Raw genomic sequence first — 26,323 nt, forward strand, 5'->3', positions numbered from 1 at the left:
ATAGCGAAGCACTGCTTTGGAGTCTGTGGAGGAGAAATTGGTTGGGGCCCAACTGTTAAATCCGTGTATCTTGATGTATGGTGTCCTTCAATAAATAGACAGAGACTGCAGATAACAAACAACAGGTGTTTACTGGATGAGGGTTACTCTAAAACTAACAGTACAGATCCCTATTCAGGGTTTATATACAGGTGTGGTCACTGCCGGTACTACAGTATACAGGAGCTGTAAAAAGTAGTTCTCCCCTTAAAGGTACATACACTACAATTCCTCCCCTTTTAGATTAACAGTACCATAACATTCATTTAACAATTAACACTTTTAACATGCAACATTAACTGCAAATAGTCCATTTATAAATTCAGTCTTTGGGGCGGCTTCCTGATCCTTTCTGGATAGCGCCTTTCCTGAGTGTCTTGCTCTTGGTGCGGAGGCGATTCTGGCCCCTTGTCGTTGATTGGTTCATCAGCTTCCGATGCTACTGTTTCTGGGGTAGGTGCTACCTGTATGTCGGGTCCATCACCAGGTACGCAAGACCTGGGGATGACTCGTTCCTGTGACTCTAGGATCTGGTCGACATGGCGTCTCACAATGTTCTCCCCAACATCCACTGTGTACATTAGTGGCCCCTGCCGTGTGCTATCATTCCTGGTTGCCATTTCTCTGTTCGGTAGTCGCGGGCCAAGACTGGTTGCCCTACATTGAAGCTCCTTGTCGGCTTCTCATTGATGTGCTGGAATTGCTTATTCTCAACATCTCTTCGTACATTTGGTCTGAGCAAATCCAGACGAGATCTCAACCTTCGGTTAAAGAACATCATGTCCGGGGTCTGGTTGGTGACTGCATGTGTTGCATTTCTGTAGGCTAACAGGAAATTGTCCACCTTATGCTGCAGTGGAATGTCGTCATCGCACATGGCCCTTACTACTTTTTTAAAGGTTTGTACGAACCTCTCAGCCAATCCATTTGTGGCTGGATGATACAGGGTGGATGTGTAATGCCTTAACCCATTCATTTTCATAAATCTTCAAAACTCTTCGGACACAAACTGTGGTCCATTATCAGAGCAAATCTGCTCTGGCAAGCCGTTCCTGGCAAAAAATGGTCCGTAGGACTGCAATAGTTTTCTCCGTGGTGGTGGAGGACATTTTGATCACCTCAGGCCATTTCGAGTGCGCATCCACGGCTATTAAAAACATTGAGTCCATGAATGGACCAGCAAAATCAATATGCAGCCGTTGCCATGGAGATGAGGGCCACTCCCATGGGTGTAGAGGGGCATGTGGTGAATGCTGGCAACAGTGAGTCGCCATGTGTTGGCCATCCCTTCACCGTCAAGTCATATACCGGAGACAGTGTCGGGTCATTTCGGGTCTCCTTCTCTAGTTAGTTACTGGCAAGCGTTCAATCTTAGTCGAATAAATTATTTCGACAGGGTCCACTGCTGGTGCTTCCTCTGCAGTAGGCAGTGGCAGGCGTGATAGCCCATCAACGTTTCCATGCTGCTTCGTGCCCTTATACACGATTTCATATTGGTTCGCCCCTAGAAAAAGGGACCATCTTTGTAGCCGTTGCGCAGTCATCACCGGAACGCCCTTCTTTGGATTAAAGATGGAGACAAGTTGTTGGTGGTCAGTCAGCAAGGTGTACTTCTGCCCGTGCAGATAGTGGTTGAACTTTTTTACTCCCCACACTAGGCTGAGGGCCTCCCTGTCAATCTGGGTGTAGTTACGCTCAGCTGAGGTTAGTGACCGAGACACAAAGGCTACTGGCCTCTCCGAGCCGTCCGGGAATTTGTGCGACAGCACCGCTCCAATGCCAGAGGGTGATGCATCACACGCCAACCGAATTGGTAGTGCTGGGTTGAAATGAGCCAACACCTCTTTTGATGTGATCAATTCTTTGCACTTCTGGAAAGCTCATTTACATTCGTCATTCCACTTCCATGGTACCCCCGTTTGCAGTAGGGTGTTCAGTGGGTGTAGGACCGTAGACCAATTCGGCAAGAACTTATGGTAGTAGTTCACCAACCCGAGGAACGACCTCAGTTGTGACACATTTTCCGGTGCTGGAGCCTTGACTACTGCCTCAATCTTTTCAGGGGACTCATGTAACCCCTCTTCATCAATAACATGGCCACAATACGAGATCTGCTTCTGGAAAAACTCGCATTTGTGGCGATTAGCTCGAAGCCCATAATCCTTCAATCTAGTGAGCACCTGCTCCAGGTTGGCGAGGTGATCACTGTCATTTTCGCCCGTGACCAGGATGTCGTCCAAATAACCTGGTTCCCTGGAATCCCTTGCAGGACTTGATCCATTGCCCTTTGCCAAATAGCTGGAGCTGATGCTACCCCGAACACCAGCCGATTGTATTGGTAGAGACCTTTATGAGTGTTGATCGTGAGGTACTGTTTCGAGGCTTCTTCTACCTCCATTTGCAGGTACGCCTGGGCCAGATCAATCTTACTGAAGCGTTTCCCTCCAGATAGCGAGGCGAAAATATCTTCAATCCGCGGAAGCGGACATTGTACAGTGTGAAGGACTGGGTTCACTGTCACCTTAAGGTCCCCACAGATGCGAACCTTCTTTGGTTCCCCAGGCATATTACTCAACGACCTCTTCATTACAGGAATGATGGGTGTAGCCCACTCGCTCCAGTCCACTTTGGACAGTACTCCTGAATGTTCCAAATCTTCCAGCTCTGCTTCGACGGCTGGGCGGATCGCATAAGGTACCGGTCTGGCCGTAAAAAACTTTGGGCTTGCATTTTCTTCTATTTTGATCATCGCTGCTATGCCTTTTAGTGTTCCGAGTCCCTCCTGGAACACTTCTTGTGCGTCAGTTAGCATTTTTGACAGTCATCCAGGTGTGACGTCGTCATCCTTTTTGGCTTCTACAGTCAGTGCTTGTATGGAATGCCAATCTAGCTGTATCTTCCGGATCCATTCACGCCCTAGTAGTGGTGGTCCTCCATCTGGCAATACTTATAGGTCAATTTTTGGTGTTTCCTTGCCGTTATATATAACGTTCACCCTTATTTTTCCTTTGGGGTAGACTTTTTGCCCCGTGTACGTCTTCAAGACAATCTCCGTATCTCTCAAGGATATATGTGAGAATAGCCACTTGTAGTCCCTTCGGTTTATGACTGTTAGGGCTGATCCTGTGTCCAATTCCATTTTCACTTGGACTCCGGCTATCTTGAGCGTGACCCAGATAGTTTGGTGATCCTCCGTTTTGTTCACATTATGTAGTTTCAGACAACCCAGCTCCTTGCTTCCGGAGTCTGTGTCACTCTGCAGTTCGTCTGAACTACTCTCCGTCACCTTATGTACCTTCTTGTACTTCTCCTGTGGGGATTTCTTGCTGCTGGTTTTCTTTTCCGACCTGCAGACTCTTGCTATGTGTCCCACTTTTCCACACTGCCTGCACACTTGGTCCTTGAACCAGCAATCCTTATGGTCGTGTGTTGTTCTGCCACAGCGATAGCACTTTACTGTTCCATATAACATTTCATTTGTGCCATATTCTTGCGGTCTCCGTTGTATCTCTGCCGCGCCCCATGCTGCTGCTTCGTGTGATACTGCCATGCTGAAAGCCTTGTCCAGCGTAAGATCCTTTTCTGATAGAAGCTGTTTCTGGGTTCCTTCACTTTGAAGCCCACACACAAACTTGTCCCTTAACGTATCTGCTAGTCCCACTCCAAACTGGCAGTGTTTCGATAGCTTGCGCAGTTCCATTAAAAACTCAGCATTACTTTCATGTTTATGCTGGTTCCTTTTGTGCAACTTAAATCTTTCCGCTATCAGCAGCGGTGTGGGGTCTAAGTGGTCCTGTTGTATTGACACTATGTTTTCTAAATCCTTTTCCGCTGGCTTCTCTGGGGTTACTAGGTTTCGCAGCAAGCCATACGTTTTTGCACCCATTGAATTCAACAATACCAGCACTTTCCTGTCATCTGGCACGTCATTCGCCTTGCAGTACACTTCTATGCGTTCGACATATGTCGTCCAATCTTCGACTTCACTGTCGAACGCTGTGACACTGCCACTCTTCGGCATCCCTGGGTGTGGTTAGACTGGCTCAAAATGGCGTCTCCCACGCTCTCCCTTCTTCTCCGCTGTGGCTCAAACAAAATGGCGTCTCCTGCGCTCTCCCTTCTTCTCCGCTGCGGCTCCAAAAAAATGGCATCTCCCACGCTTTCCCTTCTGCTCCGCTGCGGCTAAAAATAAAATGGCGTCTCCCGCGCTCTCCCTTCTTCTCCGCTGCAGCTCAGATGGCGTCTCCCGCGCTTCCCTTTCTTCTCCGCGGACGCTGCTCGGCCCTTGATCACTGACTGCGCTCTGCGCTTTTTCCTGCGCGCCTCTCTCGCTGACGCCGCTCGGTCCCGAACCCCGGCTGCACCCTGTGCGCTTTACCCTCTCTCTCTCTTTTTTTTTTTGTTTTCGTCGACGCAGCTCGGTCTTCAACCCCGGCTGCGCCCTGTGCGCTTTACTCTCTCTCTTACCCCGTTGACGCTGCTTGGCCTTTATCTGTGCCACCGCTGTCTGGGAAGGGTCTGCGCTGTACCTGTTGCCAGCCTGTTGCGCTGGATCGTCGTGACTGGAGAACTAAGCCCAGCTCTTAACAGCCTCCTCTGCGATGCTCAAGTCTTCTCTGGATGGTCGACGCCCGTATTTCTGGACTCGGCCTTCTTCTTTACTGTTCTCCAGGAGCAAATCCCTGGGAGGTGATGCAGAGTTGCAGGTAGGTTTGAATCCACTTCCCGTCGCCACTGTTAAATCCGTGTATCTTGATGTATGCTGTCCTTCAATAAATAGACAGAGACTGCAGAGAACAAACAACAGGTGTTTACTGGATGAGGGTTACTCTAAAACTAACAGTACAGATCCCTGCTCAGGGTTTATATACAGGTGTGGTCACTGCCGGTACTACAGTATACAGGAGCTGTAAGAAGTAGTTCTCCCCTTAAAGGTACATACACTACACCAACCAAGAGCGCGACACGGGCATCTCGACTGCAACGCGCACCTAAAGAGGTCGGCCCGAGGATCACCCGGAATTGGTGTTCAGGCCTGATTTCAATATCGAGCCTTCAGAGGCAGCTCGCCCATTCGAATATTTCCAGTTTGAGCCGCCTGCATTGCCGGCAGGCACCCTCAGGTAGGTCATGAGGAAAGAGGGCGGAGAACTGGAGTGGGTGGGAGAACTAGGGGGCATGGGAGAATGGGAGAGGGTCGAGCAGTGTCCCTCAGGTAGGTTGTGGAGAGGGTGTGGGAGAACAGGAGAGGGCCGAGCAGTGTCCCTCAGGTAGGTTGTGGAGAGGGGGTGGGTGAATAGGAGGGAGGCCTAACTTTGGCCCTCTGAAGGTCATGGGGGCAGGGGGGTTTGGAGAGCGGGAGGGGGGAGTCTAGCAGTGTCTCTCAAGAGTGCTATGTAACCGGGAGGAGCATTTGCAAACCCTTAGGCTTTGATATATTTGGGACATTTTCTTATTTACTTAATAACACTCTGAGACAATGCTTCATTTGTGGAGAAGTGGCAGAGTATGACTGTGCTCATTGGCTTCTGGACCCAACTCTTAACCCAGGTGCTATAAAACAATACTGCTACGTTTGCAATAATCAGGTAAGAATGCTATTTATAAAAAAATTAAAATTAAAAGTGAATAAATTGTGTGCCAAGTCTGGTGGAGCACTGTCTTCAATTCTGGGACCTGGGTTTAAATCCAATCCGTAATGAGGGGTGAACTTTTTGGATTAGACTCCTGCGAAGCGCCATGGAACATTTTATTGCATTAAAGGCGCTATATAAATACAAGTTGTTGTTGTTGTACTCTCACTGTACTCTCAATGTAAATACTTTTGTTTTCACATGTCATATTCAGGGTTGTGTTTGAGTTGCTAACTTTTTGGGGAAGCTGTTTTTTGAAACTGTAGAATGTAGAACGGAGACTCCAAAGGGAAAGTCTTGCATTTTCCAAATTGAAATATCCTTACAAATCTATTCAGATACTCAATTCTCATTAATATTTTGTATGGTAATTGTGCCTAAAGGTAGGCTCATATTTTTCCATTAAAAAGATCATAAATGATAAATAAAGCCATATCAAAAAGAAATGCATGTGCTACATACTAATTGTTGGAAAAATCTATTCCTTGTAACCCTTGAAGCCTTAAGAAAGCGTTACATTAAACTGCCTCAATAGATGGGATCGCGAGGGTGAGTTATCCTTTATTTTTCTCAGTAGCAGGACTCAATTTAAAAAGAACACTTTATAAAGCTTGAAGAATAAAATAAAGATGCTGGATATGATGTATTTTTCCTTTATTGAGATACTTGGGCTAATGCCCAAACAAGGCCCGTTGTGGAAGATGCCACTAAGGTGGAAAAGTGCCCAAGGAGGACAACAACAACAACTTGCATTTATATAACATCTTTAATGTGGTAAAACGTCCTAAGCCACTTCACAGGAGCGATTATCAAACAAAATTTGACACCGAGCCACGTACGGTGATATTAGGAAAGGTGAGACCCATATTTTAAGGAGCATCTTAAAGCAGGAGAGAGAGGTAGAGAGGCGAAGAAGTTTATGGAGGGAATTCCAGAGCTTAGAGCCCAAGGCAGTCGAAGGCACGGCCGCCAATGGAGGAGTGATGGAAATTGGGCATGTGCAAGGGGCCAGAATTGGCAGAATGCAGAGATCTCAGAGGGTTGGAGGAGGTTACAGAGATTGGAGACGAGAGGCCACGGAAGGATTTAAAAACAAGGAAGAGAATTTTAAAACAAGGTGTTGATGGTCCAGAAGCCAATGTAGGTCAATGATGGGTGAATTAGAGTTGGTGTGAGTTAGGATATGGGTAGCTGCGATTTGGATGAAGTAAATAATCGAGTCGTGCCTACGTGATGAAAGACTTGTTTTTTTATCGTCTGTAAATTGGAGGAGGCAGGGGAGCAGGAGGTATGTATGCTCTGCCACAATTTTATTTTGCATAATGGAATATCTTAGCTACTTAAATATGTTACAGGAAACTCTTTTTTTATCCGGCACTGACGGGACCGACGTGGTGCCGGTTCATCAAAAATTCTGGATAACCGAGAGCTATAGTAAAAGATACAGAGAACTGAGAGCTCCGTATAAAGCAACAAACCCTGTTGCTTAGCAACAGGTGCAGAACAATGGCCACAAGTTCCAAGCGTCTCTGTAGCGTAGCAACAGCTGCAGCCACACCCGATTGCACAGCAACAGATCGAGGAAGGCAAGTAATATGAAGTAAAACTTACCTGAACCTACTCCTGAATTTTGCCGGTTAACCGAGATTTCCGGTTATTTAGGTGCCGGTAAATCGAGAGTTTCCTGTAATTGATTAATGGTGGACCATCTGTTATTGAGGAGAAATCAGATTAGTAACACAGCATTTACTTGATGCTTCTTCGACAGCACCTCCAAAACCTTGGACATATATCAGCCGTTCCTTCATTGTCGCTGGGTCAAAATCCTGGAACTCCCTCCCTCACTGTGGGACCGTCTTCACCATACGGACTGCAGCGGTTCAAGAAGAAGGCCCTGCCTGAAATGATGGTGGAGGCAGACTCAATCGTGGCGTTCATAAGGGAGTTGGATAAGTACCTGAAGAAAAAAAAAATTGCAGGGCTACGGGGAAAGGGCAGGGGGAGTGGAACTAGCTGAAGTGTTCTTGCAGAGAGACGGCACGGGCTCGACGGGCTGAATGGCCTCCCTCTATGCTGTAACCATTCTATGATTCTATGGTCACCACTTTCTCAAGGGCAACTAGAGACGGACAATAAATGGCAGCTTTGCCAGCTATGCCCACATCCCAAGAGTGAATTAAAAAACCTCACAATGGTTTCTTCCCTCCTCCTTCTCTGAAAGACTACTTGTCGGAGGTGCTGTTTCTCAGCCGGGATGTTAAACTCAAGCTCCCTTGGCCGAATTGGGTGGATGTGAATGTGAAAGATCACATGGCATCGAACATGGTTAGGGCAGTGTATTGGTTATGTTACTGGGCTAGTAATCCAGTGAATGCGAGTTCAAAGCCCACCGGGGCAAATCAGAGAATTTCAATTACATTTTTGGGACTCTAGGGGATTCAAGGGATATGGAGGTCGAGCGGGAAAGTGGAGTTGAGGTCGATGATCAGCCATGGTCTTATTGAATGGCGGAGCAGGCTCGAGGGGCCGAATGGCCTACTCCTGCTCATGAGAAGCTGAACGATGTAGCCCAGGGGGGACAGTGTCAGGCTTTGATCGTCGGTCCGTGCTGAAGGTGTGGCAGTCGGGTAAGGACAGAATTGGGCTCAGTTGTCCTGCTCTTATAGCTGACCTCGGGAGAATGTGGAATTCACTGCCACAGGGAGCGGTTGAGGCCAATAGCATAGATACATTTAAAGGAAATCTAGATAAGTGCATGAGGGAGAAAGGAATACAGGAAACTCTTGATTTACCGGCAGCTAAATAACCGGAAATCTCTGTTAACCGGCAAAATTCAGGAGTAGGTTCAGTTAAGATTTACTTCATATTAGTTGCAGTTCCTGGATCGGTGGCTGTGTAACTGGGGCTCCTACACCTGTTGCTAAGCAACAGGGACACTTGATCTGTGGCCGGAGTTCCTGCACATGTTGCTAAGCAACAGGGAAGCCTGGACTTGTTGCTGTGTACGGAGCTCTCGTACCTTTTAACTATACCTCTCTGTAATCCGGACCTTTTGATAAACCGGCACCAGGCCGGTCCCGTTGGTGCCGGATACCAAAGAGTTTCCTGTAAAAAGATAAGCTAATAGGATGAGATGAAGTAGGGTGGGAGGAGGCTCGTGCAAAGCATAAACACTGGCATGGACCAGTTGGGCTGAATGGCCTGTTTCTGTGCTGTAAACTTCTATGTAATACTGTGCAGGAATGCCAGCCTCAATTATGTACTCAAGTTCTGGAGCTTCAAACCATAAACTTCCAACTCAAATGTCAGAGTCCTACCATTGAGCCAAGCTGGCTTGTAGATTAGCATTAGAGTTCTTGAGCTTATGGTTTGGTTCAAGCAAGCAAAAACTATTTATTTATTTGCCTTGTAGAAGTCAAACAATTTGTAAATGACTTACAACGTGCAATCTTTAAAATTTAATTTATCATCTTTATGGTCAGCCAGTTTAATTCCAGCCTTAATGTCAAATTCTGCTCCTGGAAAAGGAAAGACTCGCATTTCTATAGCGCCCTTCATGACCTCAGGACATCCCAAAGTGCTTTACAGCCAATTAAGCACTTTTTGAAGTGTTGTAATGTAGGAAATGCAATTTGTGCACAGCAAGCTCCCACAAACAGCAATGTGATAATGACCAGATAATCTGTTTTAGTGACGTTGATTGAGGGATAAATATTGGCCAGGACACTGGGGAGAACTCCCTTGCTCTTCTTCGAAATAGTGCCATGGGATCTTTCACGTCCACCTGAGAGGGCAGACGTGGCCTCGGTTTAAGCTCAAATGCGAATGTCTCACTCATTCTGCACTGGGAATGTCAGCTTGGATTTTGTGCCCATGTTTCGTGGAGTGGGACGTGAATCCACAACCCCCTGGCTCTGAGGCAAGAGAGAGCTACTAATATCGAGGATTGTATCTGTCATATTCCTGACTCTGTGGAATATGTCCAATCACATGTAACCTACCCATACCGGTCGGTTGCGGGAATGATTTCAGTATGAGTGCTTATAGATGTTCCCTTCCTTCAGTAATTGTCAATGTTTTATATCAGTTTGATTAAGTTGTTTAGAACCTTTCCCTCAACAATCGGTATGTGCCAATGTAATGATTATGGAATTGGTTTGAGGCACATTTCATGAACAGAGGGCTGTGGATTACGTTCATGAGTTGAAATGACGAATGCTGCTGTACAAAATGTTTTAAATCTTAATAACGTTCTTTTTCCATTGTGCCGAATTACAAGGAACCCTAAAGCAAGTTCAGAAGAACATTAATGTAGCCTCAGAATGTGTTTGTGCCTTAATCCCCTCACTTTCCATTTAACATGCTAGCCTGTTTATAGTTATTCGTTCATTCATGCTTTGCTGATAGCTAGTTACTTGGCTCTCTATTTGTACTTAGTAACATAACTGTTTATCCCTAGCCGCCTCACTATATGCTAAAGTCCATCCCATGCTTTGTCTCTTTACCTAGTTTCTACTCTACTCTGGGTACGCTGTACCAATCACTTTGATTTCTATTTATTATTAGGATTGTTTTTGGGCTACATCAGGGTGAAGAAAAAAATTACCTTTATATAGCGCCTTTCATGACCTCAGGATATCTCTCCAGTATCCTGGCTAATATTTTTCCCTCAACCAATATAAATAAAACAGATTACCTGGTCATTATCTCATTGCTGTTTGTGGGACCTTGCTGTGCGCAAATTGCATTTCCTACATTACAACTCTTTACAGCTAATGAAGTATATGTTTTGAAGTGTAGTCACTGTTGTAATGTAGGAAACGCAGTGGCCAATTTGCACACAGCAAGCTCCCACAAACAGCAAGGAGATTATGGCCCTGAAATTAGGATCGGGAGCTTGCCGCGCGTGCAAGCCCCCGATGTGCACTCACCCGGCGCGCCGACATCTGAAGCCCAGGCCTGCTTGCATTTCCTGTCACTGGCCCGGTTCAGATGTCGGCGCGATGTGCTTACCTGATCCAGCGGCGTAGTTAGTGCGATGTGCCGGCTGGGATCAGGTGAGCACTGTACAACCAATCAGGGGAGGGGAAACTCATTCATGAGTTTGAGAGTAAGAGCTGTCAAACTCATGAAAAGTATGGGCTGCCAAAACACTACTTAAACTTTAAATAAAATTTTAAAAAACATCCCACTGATTATATTAACTATAAATAAGTTTTAAAAAATATTTTAAACAATTAATCAAATTTTTGAAAAAAAAAAATTTTTTAAAAATAGGGTCTAAAACTAAACTTACCTTACTGTAAATTCTTTAAAAATAATAAACCTGTGGAAAACATTTTTCAAAATTGTACTAAAAGACAACTTACCTATAAAACTAAGTACTTACGTCTGGTTTTTCCACGCGTAAAAACCGGAGGCCTTTACACTCGGGCAACTCTGAAAAAAAAAAGGAATTTCACTGCGCACGCGCTGCCTGTGCAGTCGCACGCGTTCTGCCTCTTAACCCCTTGGGTCAGAGGACAGGAAATGCTGGTTTTCAGCACATGCGCTGTGCATGCTGAAAACCGGCAATTCCTCCAGGCACACACGTGAGTACCCCGTCCGTACTCATGCGTTGTGCCCGGAATTACTGGGCCAATGACCGGATCATTTGTTTTAGTCATGTTGGTTGCGGGACGAATTTTGCCCCAGGACACCGGGGCGAACTTCCTGCTCTTCTTTCAATACCGCCATGGGATCTAAGAAGGCAGATTTAGCGTCTCATCCAAAACACGGCCCCTCCAGCAGTGCAGCTTAGAGTTCGTGCTGAAGGCTCTGGAGTTGTGCTTGAACCCGAAACCTTCTGATTAAGAGGTAAGTGTTCTACCAACTGAGCCAGGACTGACATCGCCTTAGGGCAATATAGCAAAGATGTGCTGCATCTAAACGAGGGAGGAGTAGAGAGAATGGAAAGTATATCGAGAAAGAAATAAGATGCATTTCAATTAGAGATGGAAAGGGTGAGGCTAATAGTTCAACTACAGGTAAACTGAGCCTAGAGGAAGGTTGAGAGAAGTTATGAATAGCACGACAGAGAATAAATTTAGACTAGATGAGCCCATGCACAGGGATATCTTTTCCTATTGGTGAAATTCAGGTACAAATGATAAGATGCTCTTAGTACATTCCTCTGTCCGCAATCTGTTCACTTTACATATACTTGAATTTTATCAATCAATAAAACTGATAAAAATCCACGGGCTGTGTCATATTAGTATATGAATGTTTAAAACATTTGCATGAAATTCCTGTATCAAGTTAATGAGCAGGCTGTAAACACATGTGCTGGTACTTGACAAATATATTTCAAGGAACCAGACGAATCCTTAACTCTCGGCACCTGCTTCAGCTCATCTGTTGCTGAAACCCTCAACCATGCCTTTGTTATCTCTAGACTTGACTATTCCAATGCTCCGCTGGCCAGCTTCCCATCTTCCATCCTCTGTAAACTTGAGCTAATCCAAAACTCTATCTTAACTTGCACCAAGTCCCGTTCACCCATCACCCTTGTGCTCGCTGACCTATAAGAACATAAGAACATAAGAAATAGGATCAGGAATAGGCCACTTGGCCCCTCGAGCCTGCTCTGCTATTCAACAAGATCATGGCTGATCTTGGGCTCAAAGCCACTTCCCCGCCCGCTCCCCATAACCCTTCACTCCATTATCTTGCAAAAATCTGTCTATCTCCACGTTAAATGTATTTAATGACCCAGCCTCCACGGCTCTCTGGGGCAGAGAATTCCACAGATTTACGACCCTGAGAGAAGAAATTCCTCCTCATCTCAGCTCTAAAAGGGCGACCCTTAATTCTAAAACTGTGCCCCCGCGTTCTAGATTTCCCCACGAGGGGAAACATCCTCTCTGCATTTACCTTGTCGAGCCCCCTCAGTATCTTATGTTTCAATAAGATCACCTCTCATTCTTCTAAATTACAATGAGTATAGGCCCAGCCTGCTCAACCTTTCTTCATAAGTCAACCCCCTCATCTCTGGAATTAACCTAGTGAATCGTCTCTGAACTGCCTCCAATGCAAGTATATCCTTCCTTAAATAAGGAGACCAAAACTGTACGCAGTACTCAAGGTGTGGTCTCACCAATACCCTGTACAGTTGTAGCAGGACTTCCCTGCTTTTATACTCCAACCCCTTTGAAATAAAGGCCAACATTCCATTTGCCTTTTTGATTACTTGCTGAACCTGCATGCTAACTTTTTGTGTTTCATGCACAAGGACCCCCAGGTCTCTCTGAACTGTAGCATTTTGTAATCTCTCTCCAATTAAATAATAATTTGCTTTTTTATTTTTCCTGCCAAAGTGTATAAGCTCGCACTTTCCCACATTATACTCCACCTGCCAAATGTTTGCCCACTCACTTAGCCTGTCTATATCCCTTTGCAGGTTCTTTGGCCTAGAAATTCAGTGGTTTGCGCCAGCCGCTAGCGCCTTAGGAGGAGGAGATGTGGGGTGCTAAGCGGCTAGCGCCCGGGCGCAGCGCGATCTGCGCCTCTCGCGAACTTCAGTTAAGATTTAATGGCGGCGCAAAGCCTTTGCACGCGCTCAGCTGCGCGCGCATATCCTGACGTAATTTCATGGTGCAACGCCCTTTGTGCGCCCCAAACCGGAATTTCAGTGGCGCCGGCCTATTGTGCGCCTGGCGCCCCTAGCGACTGGTAGAGGGGAACGGTTCCCAGTCGCTGTGGGGCGCGGGGGGTGCTAATTAAAGGGCACTCCTCCTGCAGTATAAATGGCAGCCATTTTGCACCATTCCTTCTTTGTGAGAGACGGATCTTTGGAGAGAGACAAAGGTAGAGAGGTTTCTGGTTTGGCTCAATACTCGCACAGGTACTTGTGGCTTCAGGCTACAGCTTTGCACTTGTCTTTAACTTCAGAGCCATAGCATTGATTGGAAACATATAATGGGGGCTGCAATGGGTGGAAACGTTGGGCTTCTCCATTGCATTCAAAGGGCTCAGAGACGCCGTGAGAGAGTGCCAGTCATGGCCAGACGGAGAAGGGGCAACAGGCGTCGGCAAAGGAGGCCTTACCCACCCAGGGTATACCGCCAGCAGTTCTCATATCTGAACATGTCTGAGGAGCAGTGTGTTCGGAGGCTGCGATTCAGAAGGGCGGTGGTCACTGAGATCTGCCACCTGCTTTGCGGAGATCTGCAGCCACAGCTGAGGAGCAGGACGTCTCTGTCGGTGGCAGTGAAGGTGACGGTGTCTCTCAACTTCTATGCCACCGGCTCCTTCCAATCCGCTACTGGGGACATTTCCAACATCTCCCAGTTTGCGGTACATTGCTGCATCCGCCAGGTGACCAATGCCCTTTTCAGAAGGAGACGTCGTTCATCTCCTTCTCCATGACCGTTGACAAGCAGCAACAGCGTGCAATGGGCTTTGCAGCATTCGCGGGCTTCCCCATGGTACAGGGCGCCATTGACTGCACGCATGTGGCTTTGCAGGCACCTCTAGAGAATGCCGAGGATTACCGCAACCAGAAGGGCTACCATTCGCTCAACGTGCAGTTGGTGTGTGACCACAGGCAGCTCATCCTAGCTGTCAATGCCCGCTTTCCAGGCAGCAGCCACGATGCCTTCATCCTGCGCCAGACTTCTGTGGCAGACATGTTCGAGGCCCAGCCTCACCCACGAGGATGGCTTCTCGGGGACAAAGGCTATCTTTTGTGCACCTGGCTGATGACCCCGCTCCGTGCGCCCAGCACCCCTGCTGAAGAGGGATACAATGACAGCCATCAAGCAACCAGGAACATCATTGAGCAAACAATCGGCGTCCTGAAGCAACGGTTCCGCTGTCTGGATCATTCCGGAGGAGCCCTACAGTACTCGCCTGAGCGAGTCTCCCATTTTGTTGTCATGTGCTGCATGCTGCACAACCTGGCTATCCGCAGGACTCAGCCACTGCCACCAGACATTGGAGGACCACCAGAGGAGGAGGAGGAGGAGGAGGAGGAGGAGGACCAGCACAGGAGGGAGGCAGAAAGTGCAAGGGCCACTTGTTGGCGGCTTATTGCACGTCAGTTCTATGCCCCCTCTCAGGGAATGGCTTGTGCCAATGGCAGAAGATGAATGTAGCCACTCCACAAGCCCTCAGCCGAGCAGGGCAACCAAGACTTCCAAAAGAAAGCATGGACAGTGCGATTTAAGAAAATTTATTACTACGATACCTCTGTGCCCTTCCCACATAACAAACTAATGGAGAGAAGCCCCCACCAAAAACACAAATAGACCAGTCTCGGCCTTTACAAGTAAAACAAATAGACCAGTCTCGGCCTTTCCAAAAACACAAAATACCAGTCTCGGCCTTTACAAGTAACACAAATAGACCAGTCTCGGCCTTTACAAGTAAAACAAATACACCAGTATCGGCCTTTACAAGTAAAACAAAACATTTGGCCACACCTTCTACTTTTTCCCCTGCGAGGGTGATGCGTTTCGCATCCGTGACTGGCCCCTACCCACCCTGCAGCTTCTCCTCAATGGGACCCCAGTGGCTGCAGCAAGGCTGGGGGAAGGCTGCTGAGGGTCAGATGGTGAGACGGCAGATGCCCTTGGGGGTCGGCCTGGACCAGCTCTGGGCCTGGAGGGGCCGGCTGCTGACTGCTCCAACACTGCTTGGGCGGCAGCAGTCTGTCCAGCGGCTGGTGGCAGCTGCAATGGAGGAGTGACAGTTTTGGCTGCAGGAATGCTGCCAACCTGACAGATCACAGGCACTCCCTGGTCGGCTGATACATTGGCACTCGCACGGGCCAGCACTGCAGCATGCGCAGCAATCTGCTGAAGCACAGACTGCTGGGCTGCTGTGGCGCGGCGAGTGCCCTGGTGATGCCTGGCTGATCCAGCGAGGGTGGCAGCAGTTAGTGCCCGTGTGGCCCTGGTCTGTGTCTGCATGACACCAGCCAGTGAATGCACGGCACGACTGAGCACTTGGCTAGAAGCCGCCTGTGATGCAGCAAAGTCCTGCTGACTCCTAGCCTGTGCTGCCGCGAAGTCCTGCAGACTCCTGGCCTGTGCTGCACTGAATTGTTGCAGACTCCTGGCCTGTGCTGCCCCGAATTCCTGCACACTCCTTGACAGTGACTCTATGGAGTCAGGCATCCTTGCCACTGCAGCCATGAGCTCAGTGTGCCTGCACTCAGCCTGGGCGCCCATTTCCGCTAGGATCCGCACCTCCTCTGCGCTCACCGTAGCAGGACTGGAGGCCGCACTCACCCTCCGGGGAGAAGGCCGCCGAGCTTCCCCACCCCTCCCGCGTTGCTGCAGCCCGCTGGTCCCCGGAGCTTCACTATCCTCCGAACCTTCCCCCCTGCTCCCCTCCAGGGAAGACGTGTCACCATCATGGCCATGGGCTGCCTCGGCTGAGGGTGTCCCTGATGGTCTGGCTTCCTCTTCCTCCTCCTCTATGTCTGACTCGGACACAGTGCCAGCTTGAGGGGCCGCCTCCTCACCTGGCGAGTCACCATCTGAAAGCAGGGAGGCACAAGAGTTGCTTTAGAGTGAGGACAGGGCGGCAGCGAGGGAGGCATGAGTGCTGCTATTCACTGCATTGGTCCGACAGTGGCAAAGGATGCTGTTCTGAGGCGCAAGTGGAAAGAGAGAGGTCAAAAAGGTGATGCCCTTACCATTGGGGCCCACAACAGGGTCGGCATCTCCACTGGTGACGGGGCCTATCAGCTGGCCTGACATAATGCGCTCCACACGCTGCTCCAGGTCGCAGAGCTGTTTGAGGTCAGGATGGCCTCCCCCGGTCTGACGCTGCTGCCTTCGGTTGTGTGCCAGCTTGCCCTGCAAGAGAAAGGATGGCCTCTAAGTACAGTGTGAAACCCTGATCTTGTCTGCACTGCCTCCCATGGTGGACTAGCCCTGACAGTGTGAAGCCCTGATCTTGTCTGCACTGCCTCCCATGGTGGACTAGCCCTGACAGTGTGAAGACCTGATCTTGTCTGCACTGCCTCCCATGGTGGACTAGCCCTGACAGTGTGAAGCCCTGATCTTGTCTGCACTGCCTCCCATGGTGGACTAGCCCTGACAGTGTGAAGCCCTGATCTTGTCTGCACTGCCTCCCATGGTGGAATAGCCCTGACAGTGTGTTAAGTCCTGAATGTGCAAGTGATTTTCATGACAGTCCCATAGCTGCTGGATGAGGGCTGGGCATTAGGGCTTTCAGGTCCCTTTGCCCATAAACTGAGGTGCACATGCAGGGATGAGGAGGACACTGGAAAGGGTACTCACCCTGACAACCCGAGTGAGGTCGTTGAACTTTTTTCGGCATTGTACAGGAGTCCTGGCAACCACGCTGTTGGAGGTCACCCTGTTTGACACCTCCCTCCAGGCTTTCCGATAGGCGCTGGGCAGCGGCCTCCTGCCACCTTCAGGGAACAGAACATGGCGCCTGTGCTCCACTGCGCCAACCAGCACCCTCAGGTCACCCTCGCTGAAGCGCTGCGCTCTCTCCCTGGCCTTCTCCATTGTCCTGGGCGTTGAACAGATCAAGCAGCAGTGGTCAGGCCTTGCTTCAGGGCTGCAGTGTGCAGGGCGTGGCAGCCAAACAAATCCACCCTCCCCCTTTAAGAGCTGACTGGCGCCAGAGTGTCTGCCTTCAATCAGCAACTCGCCGCACCTGCGCTGCGCCCGCCCTCGGGGGTATCGCCCCGGACCGCCGGCTTAGCGCCTAATGATAGTCGTGCATCGCCTGTTTTAGCGCAGCAGCAACCTCTTGGGGCGATGCAACTGAATATCGGCGAAGGTGGCGCTAAGTTGTGCCGGGCGCATACAGCCGCCGGGCTGTAGCGCCCCAAACGTGGCTATACTGAATTTCTAGGCCTTTGAGTCCTCTGACAACTTGCTTTCCCACCCATCTTTGTATCATCCGTAAACTTGGCTACATTACACTCGGTCCCTTCATCCAAGTCATTAATGTAGATTGTAAATAGTTGAGGTCCCAGCACCGATCCCCGTGGCACCCCACTAGTTACCGTTTGCCAACTGGAAAATGACCCATTTATCCCGACTCTCTGCTTTCTGTTAGTTAGCCAATTCTCTATCCATGCAAATATATTACCCCCAATTCCGTGAGCTCTTATCTTATGCAGTAACCTTTTATGTGGCTCCTTATCGAATGCCTTCTGGAAATCCAAATACACCACATCCACTGGTTCATCTTTTTCCACCCTACTCGTTACCTCCTCAAAGAACTCCAGCAAATTTGTTAAACATGATTTTCCTTTCATAAAACCATGCTCACTCTGCTTGACTGCATTATGATTTTCCAAATGCCCTGCTACCACTTCCTTAATGAAGGACTTCAGCATTTTCCCAACAACAGATGTTAGGCTAACTGGTCTATAGTTTCCTGCTTTCTGTCTCCCTCCTTTCTTAAATAGGGGTGTTACATTTGCGGTTTTCCAATCCGCCGGGACCTCTCCAGAGTCCAGGGAATTTTGGTATATTGCAACCAATGCATCCACTATCTCTGCAGCCACTTCTTTTAAGACCCTGGGATGCAGGCCATCTGGTCCAGGGGACTTGTCATCTTTTACCCCCATTATTTTACCAAGTACTATTTCCTTAGTGATCGTGATTGTCTTTAGCTCCCCCCTCCCTGTGGCCCCTTGATTATCTATTATTGGGGTGTTGTTAGTGTCTTCTACTGTGAAGACAGTTACAAAATATTTGTTTAGAGTCTCTGTCATTTCCCCGTTCCCCATTATTAATTCTGCAGTCTCATCCTCTAAGGGACCAACGTTTACTTTAGCTTCCCTCTTTCTTTTTATATACCTGTAGAAGCTCTTACTATCTGTTTTAATGTTTCTTGCCAGTTTACTCTCATAATTGATCTTCTCTTTCTTTATTATTTTTTAATCATCCTTTTCTGGTTTTTAAAAATTTCCCAATCCTCTGGTCTCCCACCAATCTTGGCAAAATTGTATGCCTTCATTTTCAATTTGATACCATCCTTTACTTCCTTAGTTAGCCTCGGATGGTGCTCCCTTCTCTTAAAATCTTTCTTTCTCACTGGAATATATTTTTGTTGAGAGTTATGAACTATCTCTTTAAATAACTACCACTGCATTTCAACTGTCTTACACTTTAATTTATTGTTCCAGTCCACTTTAGCCAGTTCTGCCCTCATGCCATTGTAATTGCCTTTGTTTAAGATCAGGACACTGGTTTGAGATACAATTTTCTCACCCACCAACTGAATTTGAAATTCAACCATGCTATGATCACTCTTTCCTAGAGGATCCTTTACTATAAGATCATTTATTAATTCTTGCTCATTACACAGTAGCACATTACACAGATCTAAGATAGCCTGCTCCCTGGTCGGTTCCATTACATACTGTTCTAGGAAACCATCCCGGATGCACTCTATGAACTCCTCCTCAAGGCTACCATAGCCAATTTGATTTGTCCAATCAATATAGAGATTAAAATCACCCATGATTATTACCATACCTTTTTTACAGGCCTCCATTATTTGTTGATTTATACTCTGTCCAACAGTATTGCTACTGTTCGGGGACCTGTAGACTACGCCCACCAGAGACTTTTCCCTTTATTAATTTTTATCTCCATCCAAACTGATTCTACATCTTGATCTTCTGAGCCAATATCACTTCTCACCACTACACTGATCCCATCCTTAACCAACAAAGCCACCCCGCATCCCTTTCCTTTCTGTCTATCCTTCCAAATTGTCAAATACCCTGGAATATTCAGTTCCCCGCCCTGATCACCTTGCAACCACGTCCCTGTAATGGCGATCAGATCATACCCATTGTATAATAGCAAAATATTGTGGATGCTGGAAATCTGAAATAACAACAGAAAATGCTGGAAATACTCAGTAGGCCAGGCAGCATCCGTGGAGAGAGAAACAGGGTTAACGTTTCAGGTCTGGGACTCTTCATCAGAACTGGAAAAAGCTGGAGATGTAACAGATATTAAGCAGGTGCAGAGACAGGGGGGAGGGGTTTAGGAGGGGAAGAAGGAATTGAAAGAACATGCTGTGAAAATGTTGCAAATGGGAATGGCAAAATCATACTGCATGAAAAATGGGGGCAGGGATTATTATCTGAAATTGTTGAACGCTACATTGAGTCCAGCAGGCTGTAAAGTGCCCAATCGAAAGATGAGGTGCTGTTCCTCGAGCTTACGTTGAGCTTCATTAGAACAATGTACAGGAAACTTTGTGTTATCCGGAGGCTAAATGTCCGGCAAGCTCGAGCCACCGGCAAAAATCAGGAGCCGTTTTGTTAGGTTTTTTTTTCTTCTCGTGGCTTTTTTTTCAACAGTCAGGCTCTGCAAAGTCTCTCTGAAGCTGTTGCTAAGCGACAGAGATGCTTCCAAGGTACGGCCGACTGTTTAGAAGCTGTTGCTAAGCAACAGTGTTTGTTGCCAGATACAGAGCTGAAGCTCCGCATGCTTCAACATTAATGCTGGTTTGTCCGGCAGTTTTGAGGGAACGGCAACAGCTCGGTCCCGTCGGTGCCGGATAGCACAAAGTTTCCTGTATTAGGCTGAGGACAGAGAGATCAGAGTGGGAGTGAAGTGGAGAATTAAAGTGACAGGAGACCGGAAGCTCAGGGTCACCCTTACGGACTGAACGGAGGTGTTCCGCAATGCGGTCGCCCAATCTGCGTTTGGTCTCCCCAGTGTAGAGGAGACCGCATCGTGAGCAGCGAATACAGTATATTAAATTGCAAGAAGTACAAGTAAATCATTTGTAACTATTAGTGCCATCAACTCATCTATCTTGTTAGGAATGCTGCCTGCATTCAGATATAGAGCTTTTAACTTTGTCTTTTTACCATTTCTCCTTGTTTTGGCCCCATTTTCTGTTGCACTCTTATTTTTAAACCTTCTGTCCCTTCCTGTCACACTCTGTTTATTATTTCCCCCATCTCTAGCCTGCTCTATTGTTTTCACATTTCTCATTGGCTTTTAAAATTCCCGCTCAACTGGAATCTCCCCCCCGAACTCTCGCTCTCCTGGGCTCCCGCTGTTTTTGTAGCTCCGAACTCTCGCTCTCTCCTCGGCTCCCACTGTTTTAGTAGCTCCAAACTCTCGCTCTCATGGGCTCCCGTTGCTTTAGTAGCTCCGAACTCTCGCTCTCCTGGCCTCCCACTGATTTAGTACCTCCGAACTCTCGCTCTCCTGGGCTCCCGCTGCTTTAGCAGCTCCGAACTCTCGCTCTCCTGGGCTCCCGCTGCTTTAGTAGCTCCGAACTCTCGCTCTCCTGGTCTCCCACTGTTTTAGTAGCTCCGAACTCTCGCTCTCCTGGGCTCCCGCTGCTTTAGTAGCTCCGAACTCTCGCTCTCCTGGTCTCCCACTGTTTTAGTAGCTCCGAACTCTCGCTCTCCTGGTCTCCCACTGTTTTAGTAGCTCCGAACTCTCGCTCTCCTGGGCTCCTGCTGCTTTAGTAGCTCCGAACTCTCGCTCTCCTGGGCTCCCGCTGTGTTTAGTACCGCTGAACCCTCGTGCTCTCCTGGGCTCCCGTTCTCCTGGGCTCCCACTGTGTTTTGTACCGCCGAACTCTCACTCTCCTGGGCTCCCGCTCTCCTGGGCTCCCGCGGTGTTTTATACCACTGAACTCTCGTGCTCTCCTGGGCTCCTGCTCTCCTGGGCTCCCGCTGTGTTTTGTACCACTGAGCTCTTGCGCTCACCTGGGCTCCCACTGTGTTTTGCACTGCCGAACTCTCGCGCTCTCCTGGGCTCCCACTGTGTTTTGTATCGCCGAACTCTCGCACTCACCTGGGCTCCTGCTGTGTTTTGTACCACCGAGCTCTTGCACTCACCTGGGCTCCCGCTGTGTTTTGTACCGCCGAACTCTCGCTCTCCTGGGCTCCCGCTGTGTTTTTTACCACCAAACTCTCGCGCTCTCCTGGGCTCCTGCTGTGTTTTGTACCGCCGAGCTCTCGCGCTCACCTGGGCGCCCGCTGTGTTTTGTACCACCGAGCTCTTGCACTCACCTGGGCTCCCGCTGTGTTTTGCACTGCCGAACTCTCGCGCTCTCCTGGGCTCCCACTGCGTTTTGTATCGCCGAACTCTCGCACTCACCTGGGCTCCTGCTGTGTTTTGTACCACCGAGCTCTTGCACTCACCTGGGCTCCCGCTGTGTTTTGTACCGCCGAACTCTCGCTCTCCTGGGCTCCCGCTGTGTTTTTTACCACCAAACTCTCGCGCTCTCCTGGGCTCCTGCTGTGTTTTGTATCGCCGAACTCTCGCACTCACCTGGGCTCCTGCTGTGTTTTGTACCACCGAGCTCTTGCACTCACCTGGGCTCCCGCTGTGTTTTGTACCGCCGAACTCTCGCTCTCCTGGGCTCCCGCTGTGTTTTTTACCACCAAACTCTCGCGCTCTCCTGGGCTCCTGCTGTGTTTTGTATCGCCGAACTCTCGCACTCACCTGGGCTCCTGCTGTGTTTTGTACCACCGAGCTCTTGCACTCACCTGGGCTCCCGCTGTGTTTTGTACCACCGAGCTCTTGCACTCACCTGGGCTCCCGCTGTGTTTTGTACCGCCGAACTCTCGCTCTCCTGGGCTCCCACTGTGTTTTTTACCACCAAACTCTCGCGCTCTCCTGGGCTCCTGCTGTGTTTTGTACCGCCGAGCTCTCGCGCTCACCTGGGCTCCCGCTGTGTTTTGTACCACCGAGCTCTTGCACTCACCTGGGCTCCCGCTGTGTTTTGCACTGCCGAACTCTCGCGCTCTCCTGGGCTCCCACTGTGTTTTGTATCGCCGAACTCTCGCACTCACCTGGGCTCCTGCTGTGTTTTGTACCACCGAGCTCTTGCACTCACCTGGGCTCCCGTTGTGTTTTGTACCGCCGAACTCTCGCTCTCCTGGGCTCCCGCTGTGTTTTTTACCACCAAACTCTCGCGCTCTCCTGGGCTCCTGCTGTGTTTTGTATCGCCGAACTCTCGCACTCACCTGGGCTCCTGCTGTGTTTTGTACCACCGAGCTCTTGCACTCACCTGGGCTCCCGCTGTGTTTTGTACCACCGAGCTCTTGCACTCACCTGGGCTCCCGCTGTGTTTTTTACCACCAAACTCTCGCGCTCTCCTGGGCTCCCGCTGTGTTTTGTACCGCCGAACTCTCACTCTCCTGGGCTCCCGCTCTCCTGGGCTCCCGCTGTGTTTTATACCACTGAACTCTCGTGCTCTCCTGGGCTCCTGCTCTCCTGGGCTCCCGCTGTGTTTTGTACCACCGAGCTCTTGCGCTCACCTGGGCTCCCACTGTGTTTTGCACTGCCGAACTCTCGCGCTCTCCTGGGCTCCCACTGTGTTTTGTATCACCGAACTCTCGCACTCACCTGGGCTCCTGCTGTGTTTTGTACCGCTGAACTCTCACTCTCCTGGGCTCCCGCTGTGTTTTGTACCGCTGAACTCTCACTCTCCTGGGCTCCCGCTGTGTTTTGTACCGCTGAACTCTCACTCTCCTGGGCTCCCGCTGTGTTTTTTACCACCAAACTCTCGCGCTCTCCTGGGCTCCTGCTGTGTTTTGTACCACCGAGCTCTCTCGCTCTCCTGGGCTCCCGCTGTGTTTTGTACCACCGAGCTCTTGCACTCACCTGGGCTCCCGCTGTGTTTTTTACCACCAAACTCTCGCGCTCTCCTGGGCTCCTGCTGTGTTTTGTATCGCCGAACTCTCGCACTCACCTGGGCTCCTGCTGTGTTTTGTACCACCGAGCTCTTGCACTCACCTGGGCTCCCGCTGTGTTTTGTACCACCGAGCTCTTGCACTCACCTGGGCTCCTGCTGTGTTTTGTATCGCCGAACTCTCGCACTCACCTGGGCTCCTGCTGTGTTTTGTACCGCTGAACTCTCGCACTCACCTGGGCTCCCGCTGTGTTTTGTACCGCTGAACTCTCACTCTCCTGGGCTCCCGCTGTGTTTTGTACCGCTGAACTCTCACTCTCCTGGGCTCCTGCTGTGCTTTGTACCGCCGAGCTCTCTCGCTCTCCTGGGCTCCCGCTGTGTTTTGTACCACCGAGCTCTTGCACTCTCCTGGGCTCCCACTGTGTTTTGTACCGCCGAGCTCTCTCGCTCTCCTGGGCTCCCGCTGTGTTTTGTACCGCCGAGCTCTTGCACTCTCCTGGGCTCCTGCTGTGTTTTGTACCACCGAGCTCTTGCACTCTCCTGGGCTCCTGCTGTGTTTTGTACCGCTGAACTCTCACTCTCCTGGGCTCCCGCTGTGTTTTTTACCACCAAACTCTCGCGCTCTCCTGGGCTCCCGCTGTGTTTTGTACCGCCGAGCTCTCTCGCTCTCCTGGGCTCCCGCTGTGTTTTGTACCGCCGGACTCACGCGCTCTCCTGGGCTCCTGCTGTGTTTTGTACCGCCGAACTCTTGCACTCTCCTGGGCTCCCGCTGTGTTTTTTACCACCAAACTCTCGCGCTCTCCTGGGCTCCTGCTGTGTTTTGTACCGCCGAGCTCTCGCACTCACCTGGGCTCCCGCTGTGTTTTGTACCACCGAGCTCTTGCACTCTCCTGGGCTCCCGCTGTGTTTTGTACCACCGAGCTCTTGCACTCACCTGGGCTCCCGCTGTGTTTTGTACCGCCGAGCTCTTGCACTCTCCTGGGCTCCTGCTGTGTTTTGTACCACCGAGCTCTTGCACTCACCTGGGCTCCTGCTGTGTTTTGTACCGCCGAGCTCTTGCACTCTCCTGGGCTCCTGCTGTGTTTTGTACCACCGAGCTCTTGCACTCACCTGGGCTCCCGCTGTGTTTTTTACCACCAAACTCTCGCACTCTCCTGGGCTCGCTGTGTTTTGTACCGCCGAGCTCTCGCACTCTCCTGGGCTCCCGCTGTGTTTTGTACCGCCGAGCTCTCGCACTCTCCTGGGCTCCCGCTGTGTTTTGTACCGCCGAGCTCTCGCACTCTCCTGGGCTCCCGCTGTGTTTTGTACCGCCGAGCTCTCGCGCTCACCTGGGCTCCCGCTGTGTTTTGTACCGCCGAGCTCTCGCGCTCACCTGGGCTCCCGCTGTGTTTTGTATCGCCGAGCTCTCGCACTCTCCTGGGCTCCCACTGTGTTTTGTACCACCGAGCTCTTGCACTCACCTGGGCTCCCGCTGTGTTTTGTACCGCCGAGCTCTCGCGCTCACCTGGGCTCCCGCTGTGTTTTGTACCGCCGAGCTCTCGCGCTCACCTGGGCTCCCGCTGTGTTTTTTACTACCAAACTCTCGCGCTCTCCTGGGCTCCCGCTGTGTTTTGTACCGCCGAACTCTCGCACTCTCCTGGGCTCCCGCTGTGTTTTGTACCACCGAGCTCTTGCACTCACCTGGGCTCCTGCTGTGTTTTTTACCACCAAACTCTCGCACTCTCCTGGGCTCCCGCTGTGTTTTGTACCACCGAGCTCTTGCACTCACCTGGGCTCCCGCTGTGTTTTTTACCACCAAACTCACGCACTCTCCTGGGCTCCCACTGTGTTTTGTACCGCCGAGCTCTCGCACTCTCCTGGGCTCCCACTGTGTTTTGTACCGCCGAGCTCTCGCACTCTCCTGGGCTCCCGCTGTGTTTTGTACCGCCGAGCTCTCGCGCTCTCCTGGGCTCCCGCTGTGTTTTGTACCGCCGAGCTCTCGCACTCTCCTGGGCTCCCACTGTGTTTTGTACCGCCGAGCTCTCGCACTCTCCTGGGCTCCCGCTGTGTTTTGTACCACCAAACTCTCGCGCTCTCCTGGGCTCCCGCTGTGTTTTGCACCGCCGAGCTCTCGCGCTCTCCTGGGCTCCCGCTGTGTTTTGTACCGCCGAGCTCTCGCGCTCACCTGGGCTCCCACTGTGTTTTTTACCACCAAACTCTCGCGCTCTCCTGGGCTCCTGCTGTGTTTTGTACCGCCGAGCTCTCGCACTCTCCTTGTCTCCCGCTGTGTTTTGTACCACCGGACTCTCGCACTCTCCTGGGCTCCCGCTGTGTTTTGTACCGCCGAGCTCTCGCACTCTCCTGGGCTCCCACTGTGTTTTGTACCGCCGAGCTCTCGCACTCTCCTGGGCTCCCGCTGTGTTTTGTACCGCCGAGCTCTCGCGCTCTCCTGGGCTCCTGCTGTGTTTTGTACCGCCGAGCTCTCGCGCTCACCTGGGCTCCCGCTGTGTTTTGTACCGCCGAGCTCTCGCGCTCACCTGGGCTCCCGCTGTGTTTTGTACCACTGGACTCTCGCTCTCCTGGGCTCCTGCTGTGTTTTGTACCGCCGAACTCTCGCTCTCCTGGGCTCCCGCTGTGTTTTGTACCGCCAAACACTCGCTCTCCTGGGCTCCCGCTGTGTTTTGTACCACTGGACTCGCGCACTCTCCTGGGCTCCCGCTGTGTTTTGTACCACCGAGCTCTCGCGCTCACCTGGGCTCCTGCTGTGTTTTGTACCGCTGAGCTCTCGCGCTCACCTGGGCTCCCGCTGTGTTTTGTACCGCCGAGCTCTCGCGCTCACCTGGGCTCCCGCTGTGTTTTGTACCGCTGAACTCTCTATGTTGGCTACGGGTCTGGCAATGCCTCGATTTTAACATTCTCATCCTTGTTTTCAAATCCCTCCATGGCCTCACCCCCTCCCTATCTCCTGTAACCTCCTCCAGCCCTACAATTCTCCGAGATCCCTGCGC

Source organism: Somniosus microcephalus, chromosome 6 (genome assembly GCF_052327205.1).
Source record: "Somniosus microcephalus isolate GS21.2 chromosome 6, FLI_Smic_1.0, whole genome shotgun sequence".
Classification (NCBI taxonomy): Eukaryota; Metazoa; Chordata; class Chondrichthyes; order Squaliformes; family Somniosidae; genus Somniosus; species Somniosus microcephalus.